Source organism: Chaetura pelagica, unplaced genomic scaffold (assembly GCF_000747805.2).
Source record: "Chaetura pelagica isolate M959 unplaced genomic scaffold, ChaPel_1.0 scaffold160, whole genome shotgun sequence".
NCBI lineage: Eukaryota > Metazoa > Chordata > Aves > Apodiformes > Apodidae > Chaetura > Chaetura pelagica.
Genome location: NW_009951923.1, coordinates 19,617 through 31,410, shown reverse-complemented (window position 1 = coordinate 31,410; position 11,794 = coordinate 19,617).

The window sequence follows — 11,794 nt, the reverse complement described above, 5'->3', positions numbered from 1 at the left end:
GACATAGTTTTAAATACAAATATAAATGCTTTTGCTTTTTCTTTTTACCATTTTACAGGCAGCCTTAGCAATGAAATATCATATTTTTCAATGAAATTTCAAAATAGTTTTTACCATAGCAGTAGGTATCATAGAATCATAAAATCATCGAACAGTTTGAGTTGGAAGGGACCTGAAGGATCACCTAGTTCCAACTCCCCCTGCATGGGCACGGACACCTCCCACTAGACCACGTTTCTCAGGGCCCCATCCAACCTGGCCTTGAACACTTCTAGGGACGGGGCATCCACAACTTCCCTGGGCAACCTGTTCCAGTGTCTCATCACCCTCACACTAAAGAATTTCCTCCTAATGTCTAAATTAAATCTCCCCTCTCCCAGTTTTGATCCATTATCCTTTGCCCTCTCACTACAAGCCCTTTTAAAATGTCCCTTCCCAGCCTTCCTGCAGGCCCCCTTCAGATACTGGAAGGTTGCTATAAGGTCTCCCTGGTGTCTTCTCCAGGCTGAACAACCCCAACTCTCAGCCTGTCTTCACAGCAGAGGTGCTCCAGCCCTTCAGTCATCTTCGTGGCCTTGCTCTGGACTTTCTGCAGGAGCTGCAACAAATGTTCAAGATGGTATTCCCCAAATATGTCACAAATTGTAGCCACTGAAGCTTGCACTACTTAACTGAAATTATGCTTACCAAGGGAGTTATTCAAATTCATACAACTGACCAACTGCACAATAGCACAAAACACTTCTACTGCCACAGAGGTAAGTTACTGGAGACTTTACAACAATGCAACAGCATTTTTGTCATGTGGATTGAATAACTGTTATATGCTCATTGTCATGAATGGGTCAAGACAGCAGATGAGATGTCTGTGCAAAAATCAAGATTTATTGCAAACAGCACTGAGGTCTTAACTGTTGAACTAAAAAGGCACAAGCACAACCAGATTGTGTGGGAGTTCAGGGTAGCAGAACAGAACGTTAAAGCAATAATGCAAAAAGTTATCTTAACAATAAAATGCACGACTAATAGTAGGCAATTAGGGTTAACCATTTAAATGTTAAAAGTTACTTATTAATTGCTGTTATTTAGCTATTTATCCATGACTCCAAAATCTCTCATTGGGGAATAAAAGGAAAAGAATGGGAAAAGCCAGGTAGACCCTTTTCTCCCCAAGCAAACTCTTTTGTTTTTCTGTTCATTATCACTTTATATCTGTTTTGGGCCTAGTTGTGGCTTGACTGGGCTCTATGCTCTTCAACACTGGAAACCAGCTGATGTTACAAACATCAGCTTGGCCCCCTGTTTGTACTTTCAAGGTTGTTACCAGTTCAGAGCTTGCTAGGCCCTTTCCTTTCCCATGGGAATATTTCCACTCCAGACCCAGGCCTGTAAAATTGAGAGACAGAGCAATTGAATCATAAAGGGAAACTGAGAGAGGCATATTGAGAGATGGAATGTCCTGCTACACTCATGATAGGACACTTCGAACCATTATTAGTTTGCTTAGCCTACCATCAACCAGACATTTTTCCTCTTGAATGCTGACCATGTAACAGCAGCATAAAGATTCAGTAGGATGAAGAGATTACTTGTTTTAATGGCAAAACAAATTATATTCACAGTCAGAACCACAACCAGATTGGCCCTTCCACTAATGATCTTGAGATATTTATACTTTGATATTTAATGCCATCAGTTTATTTCCACATTTTTAATGTAGTTTCCAATTGTTGAATGATAGTTACATGTTCAAATGCAAACACAGCAATTAATTTTTCAGTCTCTCAAAATGGTAACCAGGACTACAGAATTGCTCAGCTAAACAGGGGCAAAGTTATATGGTTAACAACAAAGTTTTCCTGCTGTTAGCAAGACTATGTTGGTTTTTTTCTTCTTCATTAGGAGGAACACAGTCCACCCCAAAGCAAGCAGTGGAAAAAAATGTGGACAATGGTGAGCTTATCCAGAAACCTTATGTTTCACAAAGATCAAAGGTATGGACTCAGCTTATAGATACAGTAGACAAAAGACAATGCCTTTACATTTGTGAAGTCAACAACCAATGAAACCCATATTAATTCACTAGTGTAAGCACTAGAATTGTTTTTGTTTTTGTTTTTCGAGGTCTTTCCAATAGAGAGCCTGATGGCTTATACACATTCCTTCTTACAGGAGGCTTTTAACAGCAGTTGAAAAGCTCGTTTTGCAACAGAATGATCAGCATGATTGAGGCAATTGTCCAGTTTCCTTTCAGTTCCCCTAGTTGTGATAATCAGAGGATCTGAAATGAGAACAAGTCCTCTCTTCAGCTATACTCTAGTACTGAGGAGGCCTATTCCTGAGAAACTGTGAATGCTCAAGATCCAGTTCAGAGATTAAAATTGCCCAGTGGTATCTTTATAAGCCCAAGAGATACAACAGAGGATGGACTCACTCCTCACACTGCACAGATTACCTGTTTGTGGTCTTTTGATCTTCCTGTCACTATAACTCCTAACAAATTACTTCCCAAAGCTAGAACGCCTAGTTCTCCCCACACCCTGCTAGTCAGTTTGCACTCAGGAGTAAAAGTACTCCTAAGGAAACAAGAAGGACACTCAGTGCAGAGTGAAGAGTTGCTCCAGGTAGTTAATAATTCTGACTTTCTAACACTTCACTGAGGTATACAGCAAATAAATCCTTCAGATGTGTCATATGTAATGCTCCTGGCAACAAGAAATGGAAACTACTCCTCAAGGAGCTCATTTATTTCCTCTCTAGTTCAGAAATCTTCCACTATCCCCACCACTAAATGAACAATGAAGTTATTTATTGTGTAGACATTTGTTCTAACGGCTGCCTTCCTAGAGGTGTTAAAACCCATTAGATGCTGTAAGTTATTGTAAACAAGCCTTGGGGGATTAAGAGTCAATTTGTCTTGTCTGGCACTGAAGGAGGTAGGGTAGTGAGGACAAGTGAAATATGAGTGACATATTCCTTCCTTTGCTCCCACTTAGCCAATTAGCATATAACTGGCTTGGCAGAAAAGGAACAGCTCGGAAGTAAAAGAGCAGAGCATGAAACAGCAGCAAAGGAGCAGGGAGAAACCTTAGCTGCTAACTAGCTAGACAGCAGACTTTGTACACTGCCTACCAGAGAGTGACTCTGGATTGACATGGCACACAGCAAATCGTGCATCTGTGGAAGCAGAGCCCCAGAAGACAGCAGGAGTAACCTCAGCTCTACCAGCACAACATCATCACCTGAATGACCAGGGCAGGAAAATTTCTAGAGTGGGATCTGTTTCACAGATCTGCAGCCTTTGGCCCTCCAAGAAGTAAAATACTGTTTGTGCATCATTATACTAAGTCGTAACCTGTGTAGTGATGTGCTCTGACCCTTCAGGTGCCACAGCAGCCTAGTTTTGAGGAAAAGGGAGAGTAAGGATGTCTGTAAGTAGTTCTGGAAGATAAATGGTCTTCAGTTTCCCAGAGATCCAAACCAAGACACCAAAGCAGTAACTAAGACACTTAAACCCTGACAGAAGTTTAGCTTTCAAGCAAGAAAATGACAAGGAAGTTAAAAGGACAGACACTAGCTGAGGAATGGAAACTGAACAAGATCTGATTTTCCCCAGATCGAACAGATCTGGGAACAGAGGACTCTCCAAGCTGCTAGCTTCTTGGCAGATCTGTTAGTTTGCATTTGAGAGCAGGGAAGTCCTTTTTCACCTTCAGAGTGGACAGAAACACAGTTCCTGTTAATTAGCTCATACTGCACAAGTCTCCCTATTGCATTTCCTTTGAGTCTACTCCCTGATCCTGTTAATGACTTTGTAACTGGAAATTTAGTATCCCAAAGACTCGAGAGGAGATTGGAGGCTCAGAGCCTCCAATGTAGGCAAACCTGTCTTTCAAATCTTTTTCAGAAATGTAACTCAGCTTTCCAGTTTTCACAGCAGAGGGCACAGCCCTCACACTTGGCTTTGTACTTACTCAGGAACCACAGTGTGAGAAAACTCAAGACTTTTCCATGCATCCTCTTAATATAAGGCCAGTTGTGCACACGTACCAGGCTGAATGTGAGATATAAGAAGACTTTGCTCTGTGTCTGGCAAGCAGTGCAGGCGTAAAAACCAGCACCATTTGTAATCCTCAAGTTTTTTTCAATGAAATGCAATTTTATTGTTGCGTGAAGCTTTCAGTGGAATAAAAAGAATTTTTTTTGTGTTCTTTGTATATCTTCTCCTTAGATAGTTTTGCATAATCTGCCTTGCAGGTTTTCAGGTTGTCTTGCAAGCGCAAGGGCTAGCAAAGACTAGATTCATCCATAATGTCTATACTGGGTATGGGGCAGAGAAAACTGTCCATAAATGCTGATCAGACAACAGGAATTCACAGAGTCAACAAATTATGCACGGGTCTGATCTCAGCCCTGATATTCAGAAAGGTCTGAGCCTATTTCTTCATAGCAGATATTTCCATGTACGTTTTCAGGTGAAATATCCCAGATGACTAATGTGTCTCTGCTTTCCAGCTTCAGCCATTCAGATAAACACCACCAGTCTGCTTCTTATGCTCAGTTCCTTGAACTACCAAAAAACAGGGTTAATGCAGTTTAAGACTTGGCTTGATATCTGGTTAGCATAGGTGTGTGCCTTTTAGTATGCTAGTAGTAAGCATAACAGCTTTTTTTTTTTTTTTTTTTTTTTTTTTCTTTTTAAAACTTCTACGCTGTGGCTACAGATTTTCACACTAATCCTTTCAACTTGTTACTCCTTCTTTCAGCACATGACATTTCCTACCTGTCCTGCTGTGTGAGTCTTATTTCATAGGATCTCCAAAACAGCCCATGATTATGGCCCGATTTTTCATGCAACCAAGAGGCTCCTGCCTTCCTACCATTTGCAGGTGAACTCAAGAATGAAATCACTGTTTGAATTATAAAAGCTGGGCAGGGTAAGCTGTCCTTTATGTCTGCCTACAGCCTCCCAACATTCATGTGGGGGCCTGTCATGCTGTGACACCTCCACATGGGTATCAGCCAAGTAGTAAAGTAACTGCTTAAGCAGAGATACTATGAATCACAACCACAGCTGTATTAGATGCCGGTATTTTTAAGGCACTGAGTGAATTGAACTAAGTCTGTTGTTATAATGGTGTTTTGGAATAGGCAATAGCTACCACAGGGAATCAGGAGTTCCACCCCAAACATGTCTGTTAAGCCCAGGTATGACCTTCAGGCACTGATGCAGTGGCTCCCAGACAAGCTCTGCATACAAGGAGTACTGATCAAGCTGCCATCAAAGTGCAGTCTCTGGAATAGTTCTTGTCACACCAAAAGCAAGAGAGGCAGGTGCCAACATAAAAATGAATTTTCATTTCAGCTCTCTCAATCTGGAGTTTTAAAGGCTTCCCAAATACTGATGCTGTGTCATATTCCGGCTCATCTAATCACCAGAGTTGGCAGCATCTCTCTGTGGAGAGTGGCTATTTTTGCAGTTACCTCCCAGGAAAGAGGGGCACTGTCTAACCGTGCCTACACCAGGTAATTGTTTGTTACATTTTTTAATAACCTTTATCTCAACAATTTACCCTGAGTCTACAGAGCGTCATTAGTTCCTGAGACTAACAGCCTTCCCAGCTGCTACTTATTTGCTTCTCTTTGCTTTATTGATACAGGTTTAAGAAGATATTTGAAGGGTCTCCATTGGATCTGGATTAAGACGCCATGTAAAAGGAACATGTTTGGTATTTTAAGCCTGGAGAGTCAACCAGTGAATTGAGTTTCATTGGAAACAGTCAGCTCAGGCTGAGTACAAGCCCCTCTGGAAAAAATCACCTTCCCTCTGTTTACTTAGAAGCTGTCCCAATTGACACACACTGCATTTCTAGCAGCAGGTGCCCGTCAGATTACGCAGTTGCTTCAGACAGAGCCTTTTGCAGAGAATGGTGTGTTTCTAATATATTCCTGGCTGCTTTGTGAATCACATAGTAATTAAACTATTAACTGCATACCACTCCAAACTGCTTTGTTTCCCTAATTAATGTCACTAGTTAACACAAATATTTGTCAATAAATGAGAACACTATGCATGTAATACAGATGACTGCATGTCAGCAGTAAATTAATGCTCAAACAAACACCCTGACATTTCTGGCTGTAACACTGTTTAAGCATTGCTATGACTTCTGCAAAACAGGTGAGAAATTACAATTTTAAGAAACATGCCTTAATACTTCCATATTCAAATTACTGCTGAAATAAGACTGTGCTTGTCTGATTCATTTATCATTACCAGCCATAATGTTCCTTGTGCCTTAGTCTGAAAAAGTTTGTCAAAAGCTTTAGGCAACCCTCTCATCAGAAAGGACTCACATTTTACCTCTTCCCAGGACATCTGCAGCCATGATGGGCTGCGGATCATAGAGAACTACTCAGCTTTTAAATGGAGACAGTTCCTGTCCCAGCCCTGAAGCCTCCATCACCCCAGCCACTCTCTAAATGGCAATCTATCGTCTGGACATGAGTGTGGAAGGTTTTGGGAAAGGAGAACTCTTGTTCTGTGTCATGCAGCCCACATTTCCATTTTTGAACAAGAGTGTGAGTTGCATTGATACCATAGGAAGAGGGCAGCTTCTGCAGCTTTGAAGAACATTCATGTGGCTCAGGTAGCACTGTGGAAAGGAGAAGACATTCTAGGCAGTAAAGGAGGAGCAATGAAGTAATGGAGGAGTGTCCTGCCTACATGTGCATGGCAAGCATACACAGACGTAGGGAAAGCAGGAGGAAAGGAAGATGCTTCTTTCCCCTCATGCATCTGTCAAAACTGAATCAAAGTTTGATCTGCTGGCTTGTCTAAGCAATGACACTTTTACTGCTTATACTTCTATCTTTGTTCAAATAGTAGAAACCACCAGGCTCACCATGAGGCAAGATCAAGAAGAGTGGAGTGGTGAGATTCTGTGTACCAACTGCATGACTTGATTAAGTTACTTTCTTACACCAAACTGCTAAAACAGGTGCTTCCCAGAAGGAGAAAGCAACCAGTCCAAGAGATTTCATGATTTAGCTTAGCTTTGTAACAAACTGACATAGAGAGTTCATCCTCACAACTGTTTTGCTCTGACTAAGCTAGATCTAAGTTTAGACATTCATTGATTGTTCAGTTGTTCCAGTTTCAGCATTTGAACAAGAATTTGATAGTTAGATGCAGGGAACTGTAGTAACCTCAGTAATAATTTTTTTGCTTCCATTGCCTTTTAAACCAAGACATATACTACTCTCTGAGATCCACCTCTCAGTTACTGATTTCCTGGCTTTTATCTGCTACTTCCAAGATAAGACTGAAAACCAAGAAAGACATAGGTTTTCTCTTACATTGTTCCCAAACAGATCTAATGAGTTTCCTGCTCAGAGAGCAGGAAAAGTAGGTAGCTCTAAGCCTACATGACAGAATTACAAAGGAAAGAATCTGAGAATCACAGTAGTTTCCTTTTGTTAACACTAATTTTACTTAAGGCTATGTGAATTTTCCAATTATATGAAGCAATACTGTGATTAGAGACTATAATTAAGATACAGTTTACAAGAGAAATAGAGTCTTTTTAATAAATCTACAACATTCTTCTCAGACCTGTGCTGAATTGCCCCATGCTAATTTGATAGGTGCAAAAATTGCCTATATTTTCATTATGCAGAGTATTAGTGGTAAAAGTATATATGAAATATTTATGCTGCAGTGGTACTGTCGACAGATCTACAGGAGCTTCAGCAATGGAGGAGGCAAGTTAAAAGCAGCCATGCTTTTAGATTCTGGGAACAGTGGCACAAGACAAAGCTTCCCAAGAAATTGCAAGCAGACTGTGTCCTCTGCACTCATGTTATGCTATGCATCCATCTGTGAGAAACTCCATGGCTGTGCTTCAGTACATTTTTCAGCCTTTGAAATCCAATTTCACATCAGGTGCCAGGGCTCAGTAATGAGTCTCCTCCTCACATGCTTCTTCAGGGTGCAAATTTGGGCCAATGGATTTTTATGCAATTATTTTACACAGAAATGAAGAGCAGATACTGATGGACTAAGTTTATCCTTGCCAAGCAAACTGGATCACAGCTCATGTTGAGGCTTGCAAGAGTAAGAAATTTTGTAGGATTCAGTCACGCAAAATTATTAACTTCCTTTAGAGAGTGTTTATTCTCCTAAACTCCTTTACACTTGGCTCCCAGGCAGAGCTTTTCACTCGCCTGGTAAGAAAGGCAGGCCTGTGAACCAAGCATTTCCTTGGCTTAAAATTGTCCTCAGTCCTTCAGGATCTCCATGTCTGGCTGTGTCAGCATTGCCCTAAGGAAAAAGTTCCAGGTGGAATTTAGTCTAAGAGTTGGCAGAACTAAAGCTTTGAGATATAAACCAAGAGGAAGGAGGGAAAGAAAAATTGATAAGGAGCAGATCCATTACTTATTCAAAGCATGCATTTGTAAGCATGTGATCAGTAGGAGGATCTGGGCACAGTGGCATTACACACACTGATCACTCACTATATTGATTTCATGGCCAACCAATGAACAAGGACACCAGAAAAATGGCTGTCCTCAACCTGCTTTCTGCTCTACTTTGAATATTGTTCATGTGAGGGGAAGCACAGCACTCCCTCTGCTCTGGCTTCCAGGGGTACTAGAGAAAAAAACCTGCCCAGAATTGACAGCCTGAGGTTGCTCCCTTTCACTGCAGCGTCAGACAGAACAGTCCATGTTGCAAAGGGGAAGCACCATCAGAACATTCACACAAATACTGCCATATTGGTTTGTGGACATTTATGCCACCGACATCCAGCAACTTCATCAAAGCAAGTAGCTACTGAAGGCCAGAAGTTGTTATTGTTGTAGCTGCACTGCCTTAAGGTTACATGAATTCTGGGAATATAGAGGGAGGATTCATGTCCACCTTATAAGTATTAGTTAATTCAATGGAGTATTCCTCTGCTCGCAATGCCAGAGCTCTAAAACACTGCAGTGGTCTCCATGGAAACAGATAATATCAGGCCTGTCTATTGGTGCTAATGTTTTCAGTAATGAAAGAATTAGCATTTTACTTCTGAGGCATACAGGAACTTTGGAATAAAACCATTTTATCTTTAATTCTTCTCAGACTCTGGCACATGGAAATAGATACAGCAGCTCTCCACAATCTCTTTCCTCACTTCTACCTACCTTCCCTATCCAAATAGAAAAAATTCTTTTCTGCTGCTGGCAGTTACATCAAGATCTTGCTGCTGAGAAGTTTGAAAAGAAAATGTCTTAAAATTTTCAACTGTTGGGATTTCTAATGCCATGGAAATTTTGTGTTCTAGATACTTATGAAAAGAGACCCCAGCATCCCAATCCTAACCTAGTATATAATGAGACAAAATCTTGCATTTATCATTTTAGACCCTACTTTTTTTTTGTGAATTACTTCCTCAAAGGAAATGAAGGGAAACTGGTGAAGCTCACTGAAGAAGTGCCTGAGGCACTCCTTCCCAACCCATCCTTGCCTGTAAGAGCAGATATGGATGAGCGATTTCTCATCTATCTCACTGGATTAAGCCAAGAGTTTTATATGTTAGCACTAAAAATGCACCACTGAAGAGTGGTGAGAATCAGGGTGCATGGTGCACTGATACCAGGCTGGCCCTTCCTGGGGAGCCAGCAGGAGTGTAGAGGTCTGATACATGTATTCATACCCAGGGTAAATTTAGAGTCACGCAGCCTGCCATAACAGACTAGTCTTTACCTGCTTTGGTCTGAAGTGCCAAACCAATTGAAAATGCAGCTGTCCATTGTGAGATTGCAGCAGCTGTTCCTGCTTCCTATAGTTTCATGCCATTTTATATACAGTAACCATAAAGGTTGCTCTGCATATTGGTGGTATCAGCAGCCTTGATCCAGCATTTCAGATGGAGAGATTAGCAGTAAAGCTGGCAAGTATGCTCCTGAAAGGATACAAAATCTGTCTTCTAAATCTCTTTGATCCAGTGTTCCTTTGGAGACTTTTCTTTATTTTTGGTTTATTTGTACCAGAATCTTCTCAAGCAAAGAACAGTTAAAGCTTCAACAGCTTAGAATGCTTCCTTTATAGTCAAGTTTGAGCCTACTGCAGACAAGTTTCTTTTTTCATTTCACCTTGACAATATAACCAACTGAAGCACTAGAGGTGTTGAAATTTCCTTTTAAATCTTCTTTTTTGTTTTCTTTAAACAGCTCTGATTTTTCCAATGGAAAGAAAAAAATTTTAAAAAAAATAAAAATTACTCTTTGTTTTTGAGCCTACTAGTTATTGCAGTAGGCTATCTTCCAGGAAAAAGGCAATGGGAGTTCTGAGTCTAACCGTCTTGTGGCTCTTGAAGAACCAAGTATAAGGGAAGGATTTTCTACACCATAAAGTATTGATTGCTATTTTCTTCTGGGGTGTCAACACAGAATCTGTAGTAAAGGAGGAAAATTAAGAATTTAAGAGTCTCTTCACATTAGCCTGCTCAATTTTCATTACAGAAATGCTGCATTCTGTTTTCCTCCTCCCATTACAAGTCATTCTGTTCCTCCCCAGAGTCTTCCTTAGGGTTTCCATGCCATTTCCTCTTTGTTGGAGGAAGAATCCAATAAAATGGGGAGAGGGAGGAATAAAGGAGGCTTTTGAAGGGTTTTGTTGCTGGGGTTGAAACCCCTCTGTTCTTTGCACTTTGGAATGTGGCACTCTCAGAACTGCAGAGATGCTGCAGTCTTGTCAGAAGGAAAATGTATTTCAAACTCGGCTTTTCTGTGTACCATTGCCTTTACTCCCAAGGTGAAGATGAAAATCAAATCAATTGTCCTATCTTTTGGTACAAAGCTGCATGGGCTAAGGAGAGTAAGTGACCAAGACCAAAGCTCCACATAAGCCAATGCCTTGTGAGATAGTGGCAAGTGAAGAAAGACCAGATGAACACAGCAAGTACTTGCCAGTCTTTCTCCCAGTGAGTCTCAGCTTCTGTATGTCATGGGCTCAGACCTTCTCAGGAAGAGTAAGTGTCTTCTTACCTGGTTGTCCTTGGACTTTTCATCCCTGCATACATGTAGCAGTTCTTAAAAATTAGGTTTTAAACATGTACAAAGCACCCTGTGCCAGTGATTGTAACTGGATCAAATTATGTTTCCTTACAGCCAGGACTTGGCCCTGACTGCCTTGAGGACCATGCACCAGGTTAAGCATGCACAGAGGCCTATTGCTGTCTTTGTATGTAAGTGTCTTCTGTTGAATTCAACATTGGAATAATGTTTTGTCCTCTTTGAGCTCAGCTGTGCACTGAGATTGGCAAATATTTCCAGAGTTTTGACCCCCCACAATTGCTACAAATCTGCTTTTGGCAATCAACAGTGCATCAGCTGCAGCTAGAGTGACATTTTGCTGGTACTCATACAGACAACTGTTTTATAGTCTGTTGATGAAGCCTGGGTTCACGTCTACCCACACACAACTCAAAACAGAGAGAGATAGAATGGATGCTGCCAGACAACTGAAGATTTAGCTTAATTATTCTGAGCTCACCCAGAGTCAACTGTAATCAAAATCAAGAGAAGAGGAGCTGTGCCAATGCTTAAAGGTTTAGCAGAGCAAGCTTAGGCAGAGCTGAGGCACAGCCTATTCCCAAAGTGCTACAGCTCCTTGCATCATCGTTTTCTGGGCAGCTTGCAGTAGTGAGTAGTCATAAGATGAAAAATACTTCCATATCCACTTCTCAGATAATACTGAAACAAAACGGCAAGAACCAATTTTGCATATTTGGCTGCCTGATAGGGA